This window comes from Miscanthus floridulus, chromosome 11, assembly GCF_019320115.1.
Source record: "Miscanthus floridulus cultivar M001 chromosome 11, ASM1932011v1, whole genome shotgun sequence".
NCBI lineage: Eukaryota > Viridiplantae > Streptophyta > Magnoliopsida > Poales > Poaceae > Miscanthus > Miscanthus floridulus.
The window spans coordinates 32,464,202-32,479,977 of record NC_089590.1 but is presented as its reverse complement, the minus strand read 5'-3'; positions in this window follow the sequence as shown (position 1 = coordinate 32,479,977).

Here is a 15,776-nt window from a genome sequence, read left to right as displayed (position 1 = left end):
ACAAAATTCTGCCCAAGCCCCTGTGAAAAAGGATAAAACACCGAGACAAAGAAAAGCTAAGCAAGAACGGACACAGCAAGAGTACATAAAGTACTCAAACAAAAAGATAGACAACTCACAGCTGGGGGCGGGTTGTTGGCTGAGAACTCGGAGACAGCAGGAGGAATGACGCTCACTCCTTTCAGCATCTTCTGGAGACACTCGAGTACCTCCTCACCGGTTAGCTCAAGAGCTGGGACCATGCATGAAGGATCCTCAGCCCCAGAATACTCAAAGCCAAGATGCTCCCGCTCTTTCAAAGGCTGAACCCAACGACGAAGAAAGCTCGAAACAATTCCGAAGCCGGTCAAACCCTGCTGCTTTAGCATGCTAATCCTATCAAGAAGTGGTTGGATCACTTGAATCTCAGTAGGTGACTCAAGCTTCTTGTCCCATCGGTCATTCACCACAGGACCAGATCCAGAGTGGACGATGAGAGAAGGGATCAGATTGGCAGCATAAAACCACTCGGCACGCCAATCTTTTACAGAATCGACCAGGTCATAGTTAAAAAACTTAATCTTGAGACCCTGGCGAAACTAAATCCTGCAACCACCAAGAACACTGGTTTCTTCACGGTGGGGTTGAGGTTTTAGATGAAAGAAAAAGCAAAAAAGAGATAGAGAAGGAGGGATCCCAAGGAAGGCTTCACAAAGGTGAACAAAAACAGAAAGATGGAGAATGGCATTGGGGGTTAGATGGTTCAGACTAACCCCGAAATAACCAAGAAACTAATGAAGGAAGGCGGAAGCAGGAAGACAAAGTCTGGCACAGACAAAGGAAACAAAGAGGACAATCTCACCAGGACCCGGAGCCAGAACCCGATGCTCGCCCGAAACTCTCCATTCAGCGATAACTTTGCTTTGGATCAAGCCGTTGCTAACGAGCTCGCGCAGCTGGTCTTCGCTTGTTGTTGGAGCCAGCCAAACCTTCTGAGCAGCCCTCATGGCCATGAACTCCTAGTTTTCGATCAAAGAAAGAGATGACTCCTCATCCACGAAGGTCGCCTGAGACTTGCTTGCGGTTTTCTTCTTTCCCATGAACTGGCGGAAGCAAAGAAGGCACTAGGGAAGAGGAAGCTAGGATGATGGTGCTTGAATGACAGCGACGATGACGGCGGCGGATTTCTGAAAGCTAGGGTTTAAAGGCAAAAGCTAGGCAGCAAGGGAAAGGAAGATAAAAGGTCCTTAAATAGGTTTTTTAGTAACAAAAATGACCCACAAGGCCCGTTAAAACATAGTGTGAACGCAGCGGTCCATTTACCGACGCTGCTAAAACGATGGAGGGCACGAATCCACACAACGGTACAAACCAACGAGCAGATTTTAGACTTATCTGCATAGCACCACGGTAGGTTTATCAGATAACTACAACAACAACTCGTCAAGCCAAGAAGAAAGGAAGGGCTACCTCGCAAGGAACAAAGTAACCCGGTTATTTAAGAAAGAACTCGGTAATCTCATGAATGACAGGGATCACAGTAGAAAAGTAAAAGACAACTCAGAAGACAAGATTCGTTACATTACAAGCAACTTCAAAAATAGAAGATTACAAATCTTACAAGACCCAACGAACTCGGCGCCACGAAAAGCAAAGTAGCAAAGAGGAACACGGACACGACTAGGCTCTAGAACGACTATGTGTCCCAAATTGCTACTCGGAAGGACAAACCAGCATCAGCTACACTATTTTCTTCAAAGGACGGACGCAGTGCATCCAAGGCGGAAATCGGCAGCACGGCAGGGCAACATGGAGCAGAGAAGGCTGGCGGGCATCTGTCTACCCAAGACCGATGTGATGCTAGATATGGTGTTGATCTGCACCGGACAGTCTCAAGACAGGCGACGAGGATCAACCCAGAACTGCCGGATGAAGGAACGAAGCCCACATCACAAGACTTCCTCCAACTACCACCATGTACATCCTGGCACAATGCTGTCGCGGGATTAGCCTACCTCTAATCCCTATCACAAGACTTCCTCCAGCCACGACAAGACACACAGGAACTACAAGATATGCCCGGGGGCTGCTCTACTTCACAAACTACCATGTTCATAACCACGAAGGTTTCAACAGAATGTCTAATGGATGAGAACAAGCACTCTAGGATAGTATTTATAGACCAAAGGAGCGGCGCACATGGACTAGGAGTACCGACGAAATAAGCCTAACAAAGGACATAGTGAAAAGACAGGATTCAATAATGGATGACTCAGGCAAGAGGAAACAGTACTCAAAGACAGGCATATTCAGAAGAATATACCAGCACAGTACAACCCGTGAACAAAAGGCATTTACACTCAACCACCACCATACAACTACATCTGACAACAGTAGACTATCAAAGAATACGCCAAGACCTCGCATCCGAGTTCTTCCTGAACGAAACAACACGGATAAACGCTCGGGGGCTTAGCCAGCATCATAGCTTAATCAACACTAAGTTAGGGAGCTCGGCCTTCATTTCAACTACTCCTGGAGGCTCAGAACCAAAGACAAAGGACCAAGAATACAAGAAACTCAAGACTAAAATGACGACGACACATCAAGACTCTTCATCCGACTTCTTTTCTAAAGAGAAGAACTCGGACAAAGCATGGGGCCACGGGACAAATAGCCCCAGAATTTTTTGAAGACAAGAATCTGGACCCTCCAACTTTTGCAAGTAAAAGCAAGAGGTACTATGAAACTACTCGGATGATGGTTTAATCCAAGACTAAAGGGCCGCTACGTAAAGATGCCGCAAAACTACTCGGATGATGACATAATCCAAGTCTCGGAGACTACTTAAGAACACAAATTTTCAAACAACATAAAGGATCAAGACCCTCCAACTTTTTGTTCCAAATAGCAAGAGGCTCGGGGGCTACACTCAGTGAGTGCACTTTTTCTTCAAAAAAGCGCACGTCACCAAAAGACTTCCTCAACGCAGACCACTTCAAGACATTACGACAAAAAGAACCCGGAACGAGCCATATTCGAGTTCTTTTTGATAAAACTTCAACGAACAATCAGAGCAACTTCAAGACAAAATCCTCTAGCTCCTTGTTCCAAATAGCAAGAGGCTCGGGGGCTACAACCAGATGGATGTACTTTTTCTTCAGAAAAGCACTCACCACTCGAAGATCCCAAGAAGCGCTACAAGGTTTTGCTCTAGAAAGCACTCGGATGACATTTTGTTCCTACAAGACTTGAAGGAGCAAAGCGAGACTTTTAGAGCTCAATCATGAAGTGCTTGGGGGCTTGTCGATGCAGGACCCATAGGATACCTCGCAAGGGAGAGAGAAGATCTATTCCAACTAGGTTTCTTCCCATGTAATCTTAGTAGTAGAACTATTAAGTAATCCTACTAGGAAATCTCATTGTAAACCGACTAGGACTCTGGCCTCCTGACTATATAAAGGAGGGCAGGGCACCTGAGAGAGAACGACAATTGTACAACACAACATATCACAATCAATCCAATGAAAAGGCTAACGCCGACTGGACGTAAGGTTATTACTCGATCTACGATCGAGGGCCTGAACCAGGATAAATCAATTGTCTCTTGCGTTAACCATCGAGTTCAGCATACGCCAAAGCTCGAACATACTGCCCCAGGTACCCCTATGTTGTCGAGTTCTTTGGTAGCCTCTGTCCCAAGCTCTACCGCTCCTCCGGTGCGGAGTTCTTCCACGGCTCTAGCCCCGGCTTCTTCCGCGGCTCCATTGTCGGCTATCCCGCTCCCGTCGCCAGGTGGCGGGGATGTTTTCGCCATTGTGGTTCCCCCTGCGAGGCCTTCTTTTGGCTTCGCGAAGAAGAAAGTGGTCGGGTGAGTAAATTCTGGCTTTTATCTTTTTGGTTTCTCTCTTCCTTCTTCTGGTTCTTATCGACGCTTCCTTTTACCACTTTTCAGTGTTTTGTCTTCTCTCATTTCTTCATCGACTTCTTCTCTGCCTCCTGCCAGGCCGACAAGTTTCGAGCCTCAGGACTCACAACATTCTATTGATGAAGTTGCTGCGGGTGCTTCGGAGCTTCCTGGAGAAGTTGCGGATTTGGCCGCTCCGGAGGTGACTGTGGCCGTCGTGCCGGGTCCTTCTGAGGGTTTGGCTCCGGCTTCCCTGGAGGTTGCTTTGGTCGCTCCTTCTTCGCCCCAGCCGGCTTCTCCTTCCCCTTCTCTTGCCTCTAGCAGTCCCCCTTTTTCCGGTGACATGGTACAATAGTTTGATGCCACCCATCGGTTATCGGAGCTGACCACAGCCTGGGGGAGCTTGTCGACCCTCGTGGCTTCTTTTGGTGAAAAGCTCCAGGTAGGTTTTACTGCCACTCCTTTTTTGGTGTGCTTGTTTTTCTCCTGTCCTTACGCTTTGTTTCTCTTTGCCCCTTTTTGCTCAGTCTTTCTCTCGTGATCATTCTGGCTTCTTTTTCTCATCTGAGAATGAGAGAAAGTTGTCTTCTGAGGTGGACGCTCTAAAAGCCGATCTCGACCTTTTCCGGGCTGAGTTGGAAATAGAGCGTCAAATGTACCAAAAGGAGGAGAAGACCCTTCGTGCCCGGGTCGTGGAGACGGAGAAGCAGAGGGACGCCGCGGTGGAGTCTGCGAAGAATGAATGCAAAGGTGCCGCAGGTTCTGCCTGTTTTTTCTTGTATTTTGACTTCTCTTTCCGCTGACTTGTTCTGGGGTGTCTTGTCTAGTTCTCCGAGTTGAGAAGCAAAAGCTCTCGGAGAGTATCAATGAAATGAAGGCTCTTGTCCGCTCCAGTCATAATAGAGCTGAGGAGGTAATTACTCATGCTGAGGAAGAGCTCGTCCTTGCTAAGTTGATTAGGTGTGGAGCTGACAGAGATCTTGTGCAGGCCCAAAAAACTATTGAAGGCTTGTCCGGGAAGCTGGCGACGGCTACTAAAAATTGGAATGTTTTGTGGAAATCTTTTCGTTCAGTAGCCGATGTTCTCCGGACTCCAGCGGATGACGGGCAATCTTGGTCGCAGTTCATTCCCCGGGTTCCGACTCATTTCCAAGAGTTCACGAAGAAGTGTGCTCAAGTATGTACCAAGAATGTGCTGGCCCAGGTCCGGGTCCTTGCTCTAGAGGCGCCTCTGTCCAAGATAGCAGAGGAAGCTGAAAGCCAAGAATACCTTGACGCCATTGAGAGGATGGAGCCTAAGGTCGAAGGTTTAGCCAGTAGGGTTGTAGACAGTCTAAATATTGACATTTCCCTTTCTGATGACAATGTCTGATTCGATTGAGCATCCCCTTGTAACATTACACTCCTCTTTTAAATGAAGATTCTTTATTTTTGTTGATGTATTCTTTGCCTGGGTGCGGTCGAAGTTACTTGACTTGCTGAGTACTTTGTCCTGTTTTCATCTCTGCTCCGCAAAACAACTCTGTGCGTTATTCTGACGAGACCCCTCGATTTGTCGAGTACTTTTCTTTTCTTCTTCTTTTGTGATCCGTCGAGTGCTTTGTCCACGTTATGACTTGTTAGATGTAAATCTTTGTGTTGATAACCTTTCGTCCGCGCTATGTAAAAACGACTCGGCATAGAATGTTGCCTTGATGAACTTGGCGCTTGTGCTTTTCTGAGGAAAAAGTATTCCTATCTGGATGTAGCCCCCGAGCCTCTTGCTTTTCAGAACGAAGAGCTGGAGGGTCTTTTGAAGTTCAATTTCGGTCGACTAGTTTTAGCTTTTAGCTACCTTCATCGGCGGGCTCAAGCGTCTTTTCAGCTATTTTGCTCTCTACCGGGACGCTCAGGCATGTTTTCAGCCATTTTGCTTTTTGTTTCGGGTGTTAGCTTTTAGCTACCCTCATCGGCGGGCTCAAGCGTCTTTTCAGCTATTTTGCTCTCAGCCGGGATGCTCAGGCGTGTTTTCAGCCATTTTGCTTTTTGTTTCGGGTGTTAGCTTTTAGCTTCCCTCATCAGCGGGCTCTAGCGTCTTTTCAGCTATTTTGCTCTCGGCCGGGATGCTCAGGCATGTTTTCAGCCATTTTGCTTTTTGTTTCGGGTGTTAGCTTTTAGCTACCCTCATCGGCGGGCTCAAGCGTCTTTTCAGGTATTTTGCTCTCGGCCGGGATGCTCAGGCATGTTTTCAGTCATTTTGCTTTTTGTTTCGGGTGTTAGCTTTTAGCTACCCTCATCGGTGGGCACAAGCGTCTTTTCAGCTATTTTGCTCTCGGCCGGGATGCTCAGGCATGTTTTCAGCCATTTTGCTTTTTGTTTTGGGTGTTAGCTTTTAGCTACCCTCATCGGCGGGCTCAAGCGTCTTTTCAGCTATTTTGCTCTCGGTCGGGATGCTCAGGCATGTTTTCAGCCATTTTGCTTTTTGTTTCATGAAAACAATAGTCATGACAAGACATGCTCTGGATGAATATCATCTTTATTGATCATGAATATAAATTAATACATATGTTGTTGAAGAGTGTTGTCTTTCGTTGATTGTGAACGTTGGTCCCTTATGGCTTGCATATCTGCTTTTTCTTGAGTTGTTTTTACGCGTAGAATCTTCTTAGCTGGCTGATGTGCCATATATTGCTGACTTCTTTTCCATCTTCGGTCATTAACTTGTATGTGCCTGGTCCGGTGACTTTTGTGACAATGAACGGGCCTTCCCATGGACTGAGTAGCTTATGTCGTCCGTTAGTCTTTTGTATCCTTCTTAGCACTAAGTCTCCGACTTGTAGTGATCGAGGTTGGGTACTCTTGTTGTAGTGCCATCTTAAACCTTGTAGGTATCTGGCTGATTGGAGGGTAGTGTTTACTCTGACTTCTTCTGCGCTGTTGAGTTCTAATCTTCTTGTGTGTTTTGCTTCTCCTTCATCGTATTGTTCTATCTTTGGGGATGTCCAGATCAAGTCGGCGGGTAGTATGGCCTCTGACCTGTAAACTAGGAAGAAGGGTGAGTAGCCTATTGCTCTGCTTATTTGAGTTCGTAGCCCCCATACTACTTTCGGTAATTCTTCAATCCATTTGGACCCATAGTCCACTAGTTCTTCGTATAACCTTGGTTTTAATCTGGCTAGTATGAGTCCATTAGCCCTTTCTACTTGTCTGTTGGCTTCTAGATGTGCAACAGATGCATAGTCTATACTGAAACCATAGTCTTGTGCCCAGCTCTTGAATTCTGTAGCTGTGAAGAGGGAGCCTAGATCCGTGATGATTCGATTGGGCATGCCAAAGCGGTGCATAATGTCTTGGATGAACTCGACTGCTTTGGTTGCGCTGTATTTCACGAGTGGTTTGTATTCAATCCATTTGGTGAACTTGTCGATTGCTACAAAGATGTACTCGAAGCCGCCTTTTGCTTTTTTCAAGGGTCCTACTTGATCCAACCCCCAGCAGGAAAAAGGCCAAGCGAGTGGGATGCAGATAAGATTGTGAGCTGGTACATGGGCTTGTCTTGCAAACATTTGGCAACTTTTGCATTTTCTGACAAGCTCTTCTACGTCTTTCAAAGCGGTTGGCCAGTAGAAACCGGTGCGAAATGCTTTGCCAACTAGTGTTCTTGAAGCGGCATGATTTCCACAGCAACCTGAGTGTATTTCATCTAGGATCTCTTTTCCTTCTTCGAATGAGACACATTTTAGGAGTATTCCTGATGATGCTGCTCTTCTGTAAAGTCTATCTCCTACTAGAACGTAGTTTTTGCTTCTGCGAAGAACTTGGGTGGCTTCTGCTTTATCTGCTGGCAATTTATTTTCTTTGATGTAGTCGATGAAAACTTGGCTCCATGAAGTGTTGATTACCAAGATCTGAACGTCCTTAGCCTGAATTTCATGGGTTGTTTCACCGGGTTGTTTGATGGAGGGAACTGATAGCTCTTCTATGAATATGCCGGGTGGAACCTTTGCTCTATCTGATCCAAGCTTGGCGAGGACGTCTGCTGCAATGTTGGAATCTCGTAGGATGTGTAGAATTTCTAATCCTTGAAAATGTTTTTCGAGTTTCCGTATTTCAGCACAGTAAGCACTCATGTTTTCTTTGGTGCAATCCCAATCTTTGTTGACTTGGTTGATGACTACTGCTGAATCGCCGTATACGAGTAATCTCTTTATTCCGAGAGTAATTGCCACTCGTAACCTGTGGATGAGGGCTTCATATTCTGCTTCGTTATTTGTAGCTTGCCATAATATCTGAAGGACGTATTTGAGTTGTTTTCCTTCTGGAGAAATTAGGAGAACGCTTGCACCGGCCCCGCCTAGTTTGAGTGATCCGTCAAAGTACATCTTCCAGTGGTCAAGGATTGTATCTGATAAAGGTTGTTGAATCTCTATCCACTCGGCCACAAAATCGGCGAGGGCTTGAGATTTGATTGCTTTCCGCAGGGTGAAATCGATGTTAAGAGCTCCGATTTCAACTGCCCACTTGGATATGCGCCCCATGGCATCTTTATTGTGTAGGATGTCTCCGAGTGGAAAATCTGTCACCACGGTAATCTTGTGGCTTTCGAAATAGTGGTGAAGCTTGTGTGAGGTGATGAGTAGAGCATAGAGTAGTTTCTGTACATGCGGATACCGGATTTTGGATTCTGATAGTACGCGCCCTTGTTCTTCTCTTTCTATGACTATTGTCGTGCTGATCACGGTAGAAGTCGCCGCAATATATAGCATCATATCTTCGTCTTTCTTTGGAGGTGTTAGGACGGGTGATGAGGTGAGGTATTCTTTAAGTTTTTTGAAAGCTTCGTCGGCCTCTATTGTCCACTCGAACTTGTCTGTCTTCTTTAGTAGTTTAAAGAAAGGTAACCCCTTTTCGCCGAGTCTTGATATGAAACGGTTGAGGGCTGCCATGCATCCTGTTAGTTTCTGCACATCTTTGATACTTCTAGGTGGGCCCATTTCTGTTATAGCTCGAATTTGCTTGGTGCTGGCTTCGATCCCGCGCCGACTGACCAAAAATCCGAGTAGTTGTCCTGAGGGAACTCCAAATACACATTTGTTTGGGTTCAATTTCCATCTCCATCTCTTCAAGTTTTCGAAGGTTTGCTTTAAATCTCCAATCAGAGTGTCTGGGTTCTTTGTTTTTACCACTACATCATCCACGTATGCCTCCACATTTTCACCGATTTGATTCCCAAGGCAAGTTTGGATAGCTCTTTGGTACGTGGCGCCAGCGTTCTTTAGTCCAAACGACATGGTCTTGTAGCAGTATGCACCAAACGGGGTGATGAAAGATGTCTTGCTCTGGTCTTGTTCTTTTAGTGCGATCTGGTGATACCCAGAATAGCAATCGAGAAAAGATAATAGTGCGGATCCTGCTGTTGAGTCAACTATCTGGTCAATGCATGGTAGTCTAAATGGATCTTTTGGGCAATGTTTGTTGAGATCTGTGTAGTCGACGCACATGCGCCACTCGTCCGTGTTCTTCTTCTGCACAAGGACCGGGTTTGCTAGCTAGTCTGGATGAAGGATTTCCCTGATGAATCCGGCTGCCATTAGTTTTGTTATTTCCTTTTTAATTGCTGCCTTTTTGTCGGGTGAGAATCGTCATAGCCGTTGCTTTACAGGCTTGGAGCTTTCATTAACATCAATTCTATGCTCAGCCAACTCCCTCAGGACTCCTGGCATGTCAGCCGGCTTCCAAGCGAAGATATCTTTGTTGTCCCGAAGAAAGTTGGTGAGCGTGAGTTCCTATTTTGCCGAGAGGTGAGCACTGATGGTTGCTGTCTTGGAGGTATCACCTGTGCCTAAGTCAATTTGCTTGACGTCGGCTTCTTTTGGTGGTGTGATGATGCTGGGCTTTTTAGCCGGTATTTCTAATTCTTCTTGGCTTGTCTCTACAGCGATTGCGGCTATTTCTTTTCTTCCATTGTCGGCTTGTGCTTTAGCTGCAATTTGGATCGCCTGAACGTCGCAATCAAAAGCACGCTTCAAATCGCTTCGAAGAGAAAGGATATCGTTGGGTCCTGGCATCTTCAGCAGTAAGTACGGATAATGTGGTATTGCCATGAATTTGGCCAGTGCTGGGCGTCCGAGGATTGTATGATATGACGAATCGAAGTCAGCGACCTCAAATTTGATAAACTCTGTTCGGTAGTTTGAAGGAGTTCCAAAAGTAACGGGTAAAGTAATTTGTCCGAGTGGCATGGCTGCTTTGCCAGGTACTATTCCATAAAAAGGTGTGCTTGTTGGCGTGATCATCCCGGCGAGTTGTAGTCCCATCTTTCTTAGAGTTTCTGAAAAGATGATGTTGAGTCCAGCTCCCCCATCGATTAGTACTTTGGTGATGGTCATACCAGCAATAGTTGGATCTAGAACCAGTGGATAATGGCCTGCATTTCCCACGCTAGTCCATTGGTCTTCTCTGATAAATTGGATAGGATACTGTGACCAATTGAGATACCTTGGAGTAGCCGGTTCTGCTGTCATAATGGTCCGTAGTGCTAGTTTTTCTTGATGTTTGCTTCTGCAATCCGGAGCCCCTGAGAAGATCACTGCTACCGTTCCCCGGGGTTTTTGGAATCCTTTGTCCTCGTGGCTATCTTCATCTCTTTTCTGATTGTCCTCTTTGGTATTTTCTTTACTATCTTTTCTTATGTATCGATCGTTGAAAGTGTAGCAATTTCCGATGGTGTGCCTCCCATTAGGGTGCAATGGGCAACGTATGTTTTCAATGTCATCATATCTTCTGGGTTTGGAAAACTTCTTTGATTTGTCGGCCATTGCCACAGTATTGTCTGGTCTACGTTTTCTTTCTTGATGTCTGCTATTTTGGTGATTTTGCTTGTCTGAGTTGTCCTGGTTGCTTCTGTCCGGGAACCTCTCTCATGTTTTTTCTTCTGCAGTAATCATCTTTTCTACTATTCATCTGAATTCTTCATTGTTTCTCAGATTTTCTTTGCAGAAGTCTTGAAATTGCCATCTAGCCATGATTCCGTGAGAGAAAGCTTCAATTACTTCTCGTTCGGTTATGTCATGCACTTGAGCTCGTAGTTCGCCGAATCATCGATAGTAATTTCTGAGACTTTCACCTCCCTTTTGCTTGAGTCCTTTTAATTCTGCATGAGTGATTGGGTGTGTAATGATTCCTGCGAAATTTTCACAAAAAGCTCTTTGCAAATCCTCCCAATTTCTGATAGATCCTGGATTCAGTTTGTCGAACCATTGGAGGGGCATGGCTTCCAGTGCCATGGGAAAGAATAGGGTTTTGATATCGTCGTCTCCTCCAGCTAGTTCAATTGATTGTGAATATATTCTGAGCCATTGCCTTGGTTTAGTTTTGCCATCATACTTGGAGTGGTTAGACGGTTTGAATTTGTGAGGTAATCGTACCAATGCAAGCCTGTTCGCAAAACAGGGGAATCTGTCGTGTGTCCTGGTTTCTTTGAATTCGGATTCGGCACCTTCTTCTGGCCAACTGTCGTTTTGATGGGAGTAGTCTTGCGAGGTTGTCTGGGTAGGCATCCTACTCTTGGTCTTCCTTGGTTGTTCAAATCGGTGGCCTTGATTATGTTCCTTCCTACTTCCTCCATCATGGCTTCCACCTGGCCCAAGTCTTTCGAAAGCATATTTCCTTTGATTTTGATCTTCTTGCCGGTGGGTTGTTGATCTGGCGGGTAGTCTTGATCGAGCTCTCTCTTCATGCGTTCTTGGGATCGTCGATCGGAGTAAGTCCTGGAGCTGTTCACACTTCTCATCGGGATGTGAAGTTGCTCTGAGTTCTTCTAATGCTTCTCGAATCTTATCGTAAGGCGTATTTGCCGTGCGTCTTCCTTCGTCTTCTCGTTGCGACTTTCTTTTGTCGTACTCAGCCAACTCTGACTCATATCTGATCCAAGTTTCCCTGCGCTGCCTAGCACGGTGTTGGCGCCCTTGCTTCAACTTGTTTTTTCTTTCTCTAGCTTGTTTCTGACTCTCGGTTTCTCCATCGTAGCCCTGGGCAAAGGGTGATATGTTGGATTCTGATTCATCTGATGATCTGACATCGGGTGCTTCCAGGGGATTTAATGGTGACCACGGACGTTGAACCATGAGCACTTCTCGTGCGTGAGTCGTTCTGTTATTGGCGTTAGTTTTCATGCTGTCGGAGTCGCTAATAATTTTAGTAGATGCCTCGGTGTTGTAGATCGAGTCTCCTTCTTGGTAAGGTAGAATAGCTGTTGTTGTTGTGCCAACTAGTTGGGTTCCACTACTTTTAGGAACGGAACCTGGCTAGTGGATGATACAGTCTTGCGACGTTATCGTTAGCACAAGACCCTCCTGAGCTCCTGTCAGTGGTATCCCGAATCTTGGATTGAAAGATCTTTCGAACTGTCCTTGATAGGATTTTGTCATGTTGTCGAGCCCAAATGGAAAAGAACTCAACTTCTTGAAAGAACTCTGAGGGTAATCCGAGTTGTTTTGGGTTGTGCTCTGGAATCTTGCCAAAAAAGAACTCGGTTTCTTGAAAGCACTCGGATAGAACTTTGTCTTGGAGCTTGAATTCGAATCGGATACGAGTGGCCGTGAAATCTGATTTGAATCGGACACTATGAGCTGCGCGAATCTTCTGGTGAGCTGATCCATTGTAGTTGTTAAAATAGGAATTTCTTTATGATGATCTGGATCTTTGAGGAGATGGCCCTGAAGCTTGCCGTTGTTGTCCGCCTCGCAGATCCATGAGCCGAAGATGAAAGTTGATCCCGTCGGGAAGATTATGTTGTCGAGGTCCATCGAGCTCTCGGATGCAAAGTCACCGAAAGCCCCTACTTGGCGCGCCAGCTGTCGGTGTTTCACCACTAATAGCCTACCACGGGGGTACCCGGGGCAGTATGTTCGGGCTTCGGCGTATGCTGAACTCGATGGTTAACGCAAGAGACAATTGATTTATCCTAGTTCAGGCCCTCGATCGTAGATCGAGTAATAACCTTACGTCCAGTCGGCGTTAGCCTTTTCGTTGGATTGATTGTGATATGTTGTGTTGTACAATTGTCGTTCTCTCTCAGGTGCCCTGCCCTCCTTTATATAGTCAGGAGGCCAGAGTCCTAGTCGGTTTACAATGAGATTTCCTAGTAGGATTACTTAATAGTTCTACTACTAAGATTACATGGGAAGAAACCTAGTTGGAATAGATCTTCTCTCTCCCTTGCGAGGTATTCTGTGGGTCCCGCATTGACAGACTGGTTTCTAGCTAAGCTGGGGACTAGGTTGGCACCTGAAGACTACTGTTTTGGACCCTGACACCACGTGAATACTTCACCTACTGTGAGGCTCGGGGACTCATAAGCTCTCTATTCGGCTCTAAGAGCCACCTTTTGCCTAAGGCATGGATGCTAAGCATCTCTCTTTTCGCTATTGAGGGACTAAGTTCCTCCGCGCTGACTAAGTCAGGGACGCTAAGCATCCAACTTCATTGCCCGAAATCTAAGTGGGTGAAAGGTCCTAATGGCTAGAGAGAGGTGAATAGGCTAATAAAAATTTCTACAACAACACTTAACAAACCGGTTAGACAATTATGAGGCGAAGCAAGTGTTGTGCTAGCCTACTAAAAATGCAAGCCACCTACCACAATTCTAGTTTCTATAGTTTCTTACCACACAATTTCTATGTCACTACATTAAGCTAGTGTGCTCTCAAAGGCTAACTAAAGAGCCACACTAACCAAACTAACAAGCTCTCACAATTAGCTACACTAAAGAGCTTGATAACTAGTTTGCAATAATGTAAAGAGAGAGAGCAAGATGGTTATACCGCCGAGTCGTGGAATAAACCAATCAATCATAAGAATCAATATCAATGAAGACCAATCCCCTCAGAATCAAATGATGACACAATGATTTTTTACCGAGGTTCACTTGCTTGTCGACAAGCTAGTCCTCGTTGTGGTGATTCACTCACTTGGAGGTTCACGCGTTAATTGGCATCACACGCCAAACCCTTAATAGGGTGCCACACAACCAACACAAGATGAGGATCACATGAGCCACGAGTGATTCACTAGAGTATCTTTTAGCTCTCCACCAGGGAAAGGTCAAGAACCCCTCACAATCACCACAATAGGAGCCGGAGATAATCACCAACCTCTGCTCGACGATCCTCACTGCTCCAAGCCGTCTAGGTGGTGGCAACCACCAAGAGTAACAAGCGAATCCTACAGCGATACATGAATACCAAGTGCCTCTAGATGCAAACACTCAAGCAATGCACTTGGATTTACTCCCAATCTCACAAAGATGTTGAATCTATGATGGAGATGAGTGGGAGGGCTTTGGCTAAGCTCACAAGGTTGCTATGTCAATGCAAATGGCCAAGAGAGTGAGCTAGAGCCGGCCAAACGGTATTTATAGATACCCCCAAACAATAGAGTTGTTGGCTCAATTATTGGGCTAACTACGCATTGACCGAACGCGTAGGTCATGTTGCACCGGACGCTCAGGTCCTGTATACCGGATACGTCCGGTATGGTGACCGGATGCATCCAGTCGCTACCTGACCGCCATGTGTCTAGTTCAAACTAAAGTAGTCATTACTGCCACACATTCACCTACGACCGGACGCTGAGTTAGAAACGACCGGATGCTGAGCCACAGCGTCCGGTCGAGTCTAGAGAGTTCCCAGGGCTGACCGGACGCGCTGTTAGAAAATGATCGGACGCTGAGCCTTAGTGTCCAGTCGAGTACAGTAAGCTCCCAGCCCTGACCGGATGCGTCCGGTCACTCCAGACCGGACACTCCAAGCGTCCGATCAACTGTTTCACTGAACATCGACTTTGCTGATTCACACCGGACGCGTTCGGTCGCTTTCTGTGGTTTAGCGCCAAGCCACATACCAGACGCGTCCGGTCACTCTGTGACCAGCGCGACTAACTCATCTTTAACTCTATCTTCTTCACCCTTGCTCAAATGTGCCAACCACCAAGTGTATCACCTTGTGCACATGTGTTAGCATATTTTCACAAACATTTTCAAGGGTGTTATCACTCCATTAGATCCTAAATGCAAATATAATGAGTTAGAGCATCTAGTGACACTTTTGATAATCGCATTTGATCCAAGTTTCCCTGCGCTGCCTAGCACGGTGTTGGCGCCCTTGCTTCAACTTGTTTTTTCTTTCTCTAGCTTGTTTCTGACTCTCGGTTTCTCCATCGTAGCCCTGGGCAAAGGGTGATATGTTGGATTCTGATTCATCTGATGATCTGACATCGGGTGCTTCCAGGGGATTTAATGGTGACCACGGACGTTGAACCATGAGCACTTCTCGTGCGTGAGTCGTTCTGTTATTGGCGTTAGTTTTCATGCTGTCGGAGTCGCTAATAATTTTAGTAGATGCCTCGGTGTTGTAGATCGAGTCTCCTTCTTGGTAAGGTAGAATAGCTGTTGTTGTTGTGCCAACTAGTTGGGTTCCACTACTTTTAGGAACGGAACCTGGCTAGTGGATGATACAGTCTTGCGACGTTATCGTTAGCACAAGACCCTCCTGAGCTCCTGTCAGTGGTATCCCGAATCTTGGATTGAAAGATCTTTCGAACTGTCCTTGATAGGATTTTGTCATGTTGTCGAGCCCAAATGGAAAAGAACTCAACTTCTTGAAAGAACTCTGAGGGTAATCCGAGTTGTTTTGGGTTGTGCTCTGGAATCTTGCCAAAAAAGAACTCGGTTTCTTGAAAGCACTCGGATAGAACTTTGTCTTGGAGCTTGAATTCGAATCGGATACGAGTGGCCGTGAAATCTGATTTGAATCGGACACTATGAGCTGCGCGAATCTTCTGGTGAGCTGATCCATTGTAGTTGTTAAAATAGGAATTTCTTTATGATGATCTGGATCTTTGAGGAGATGGC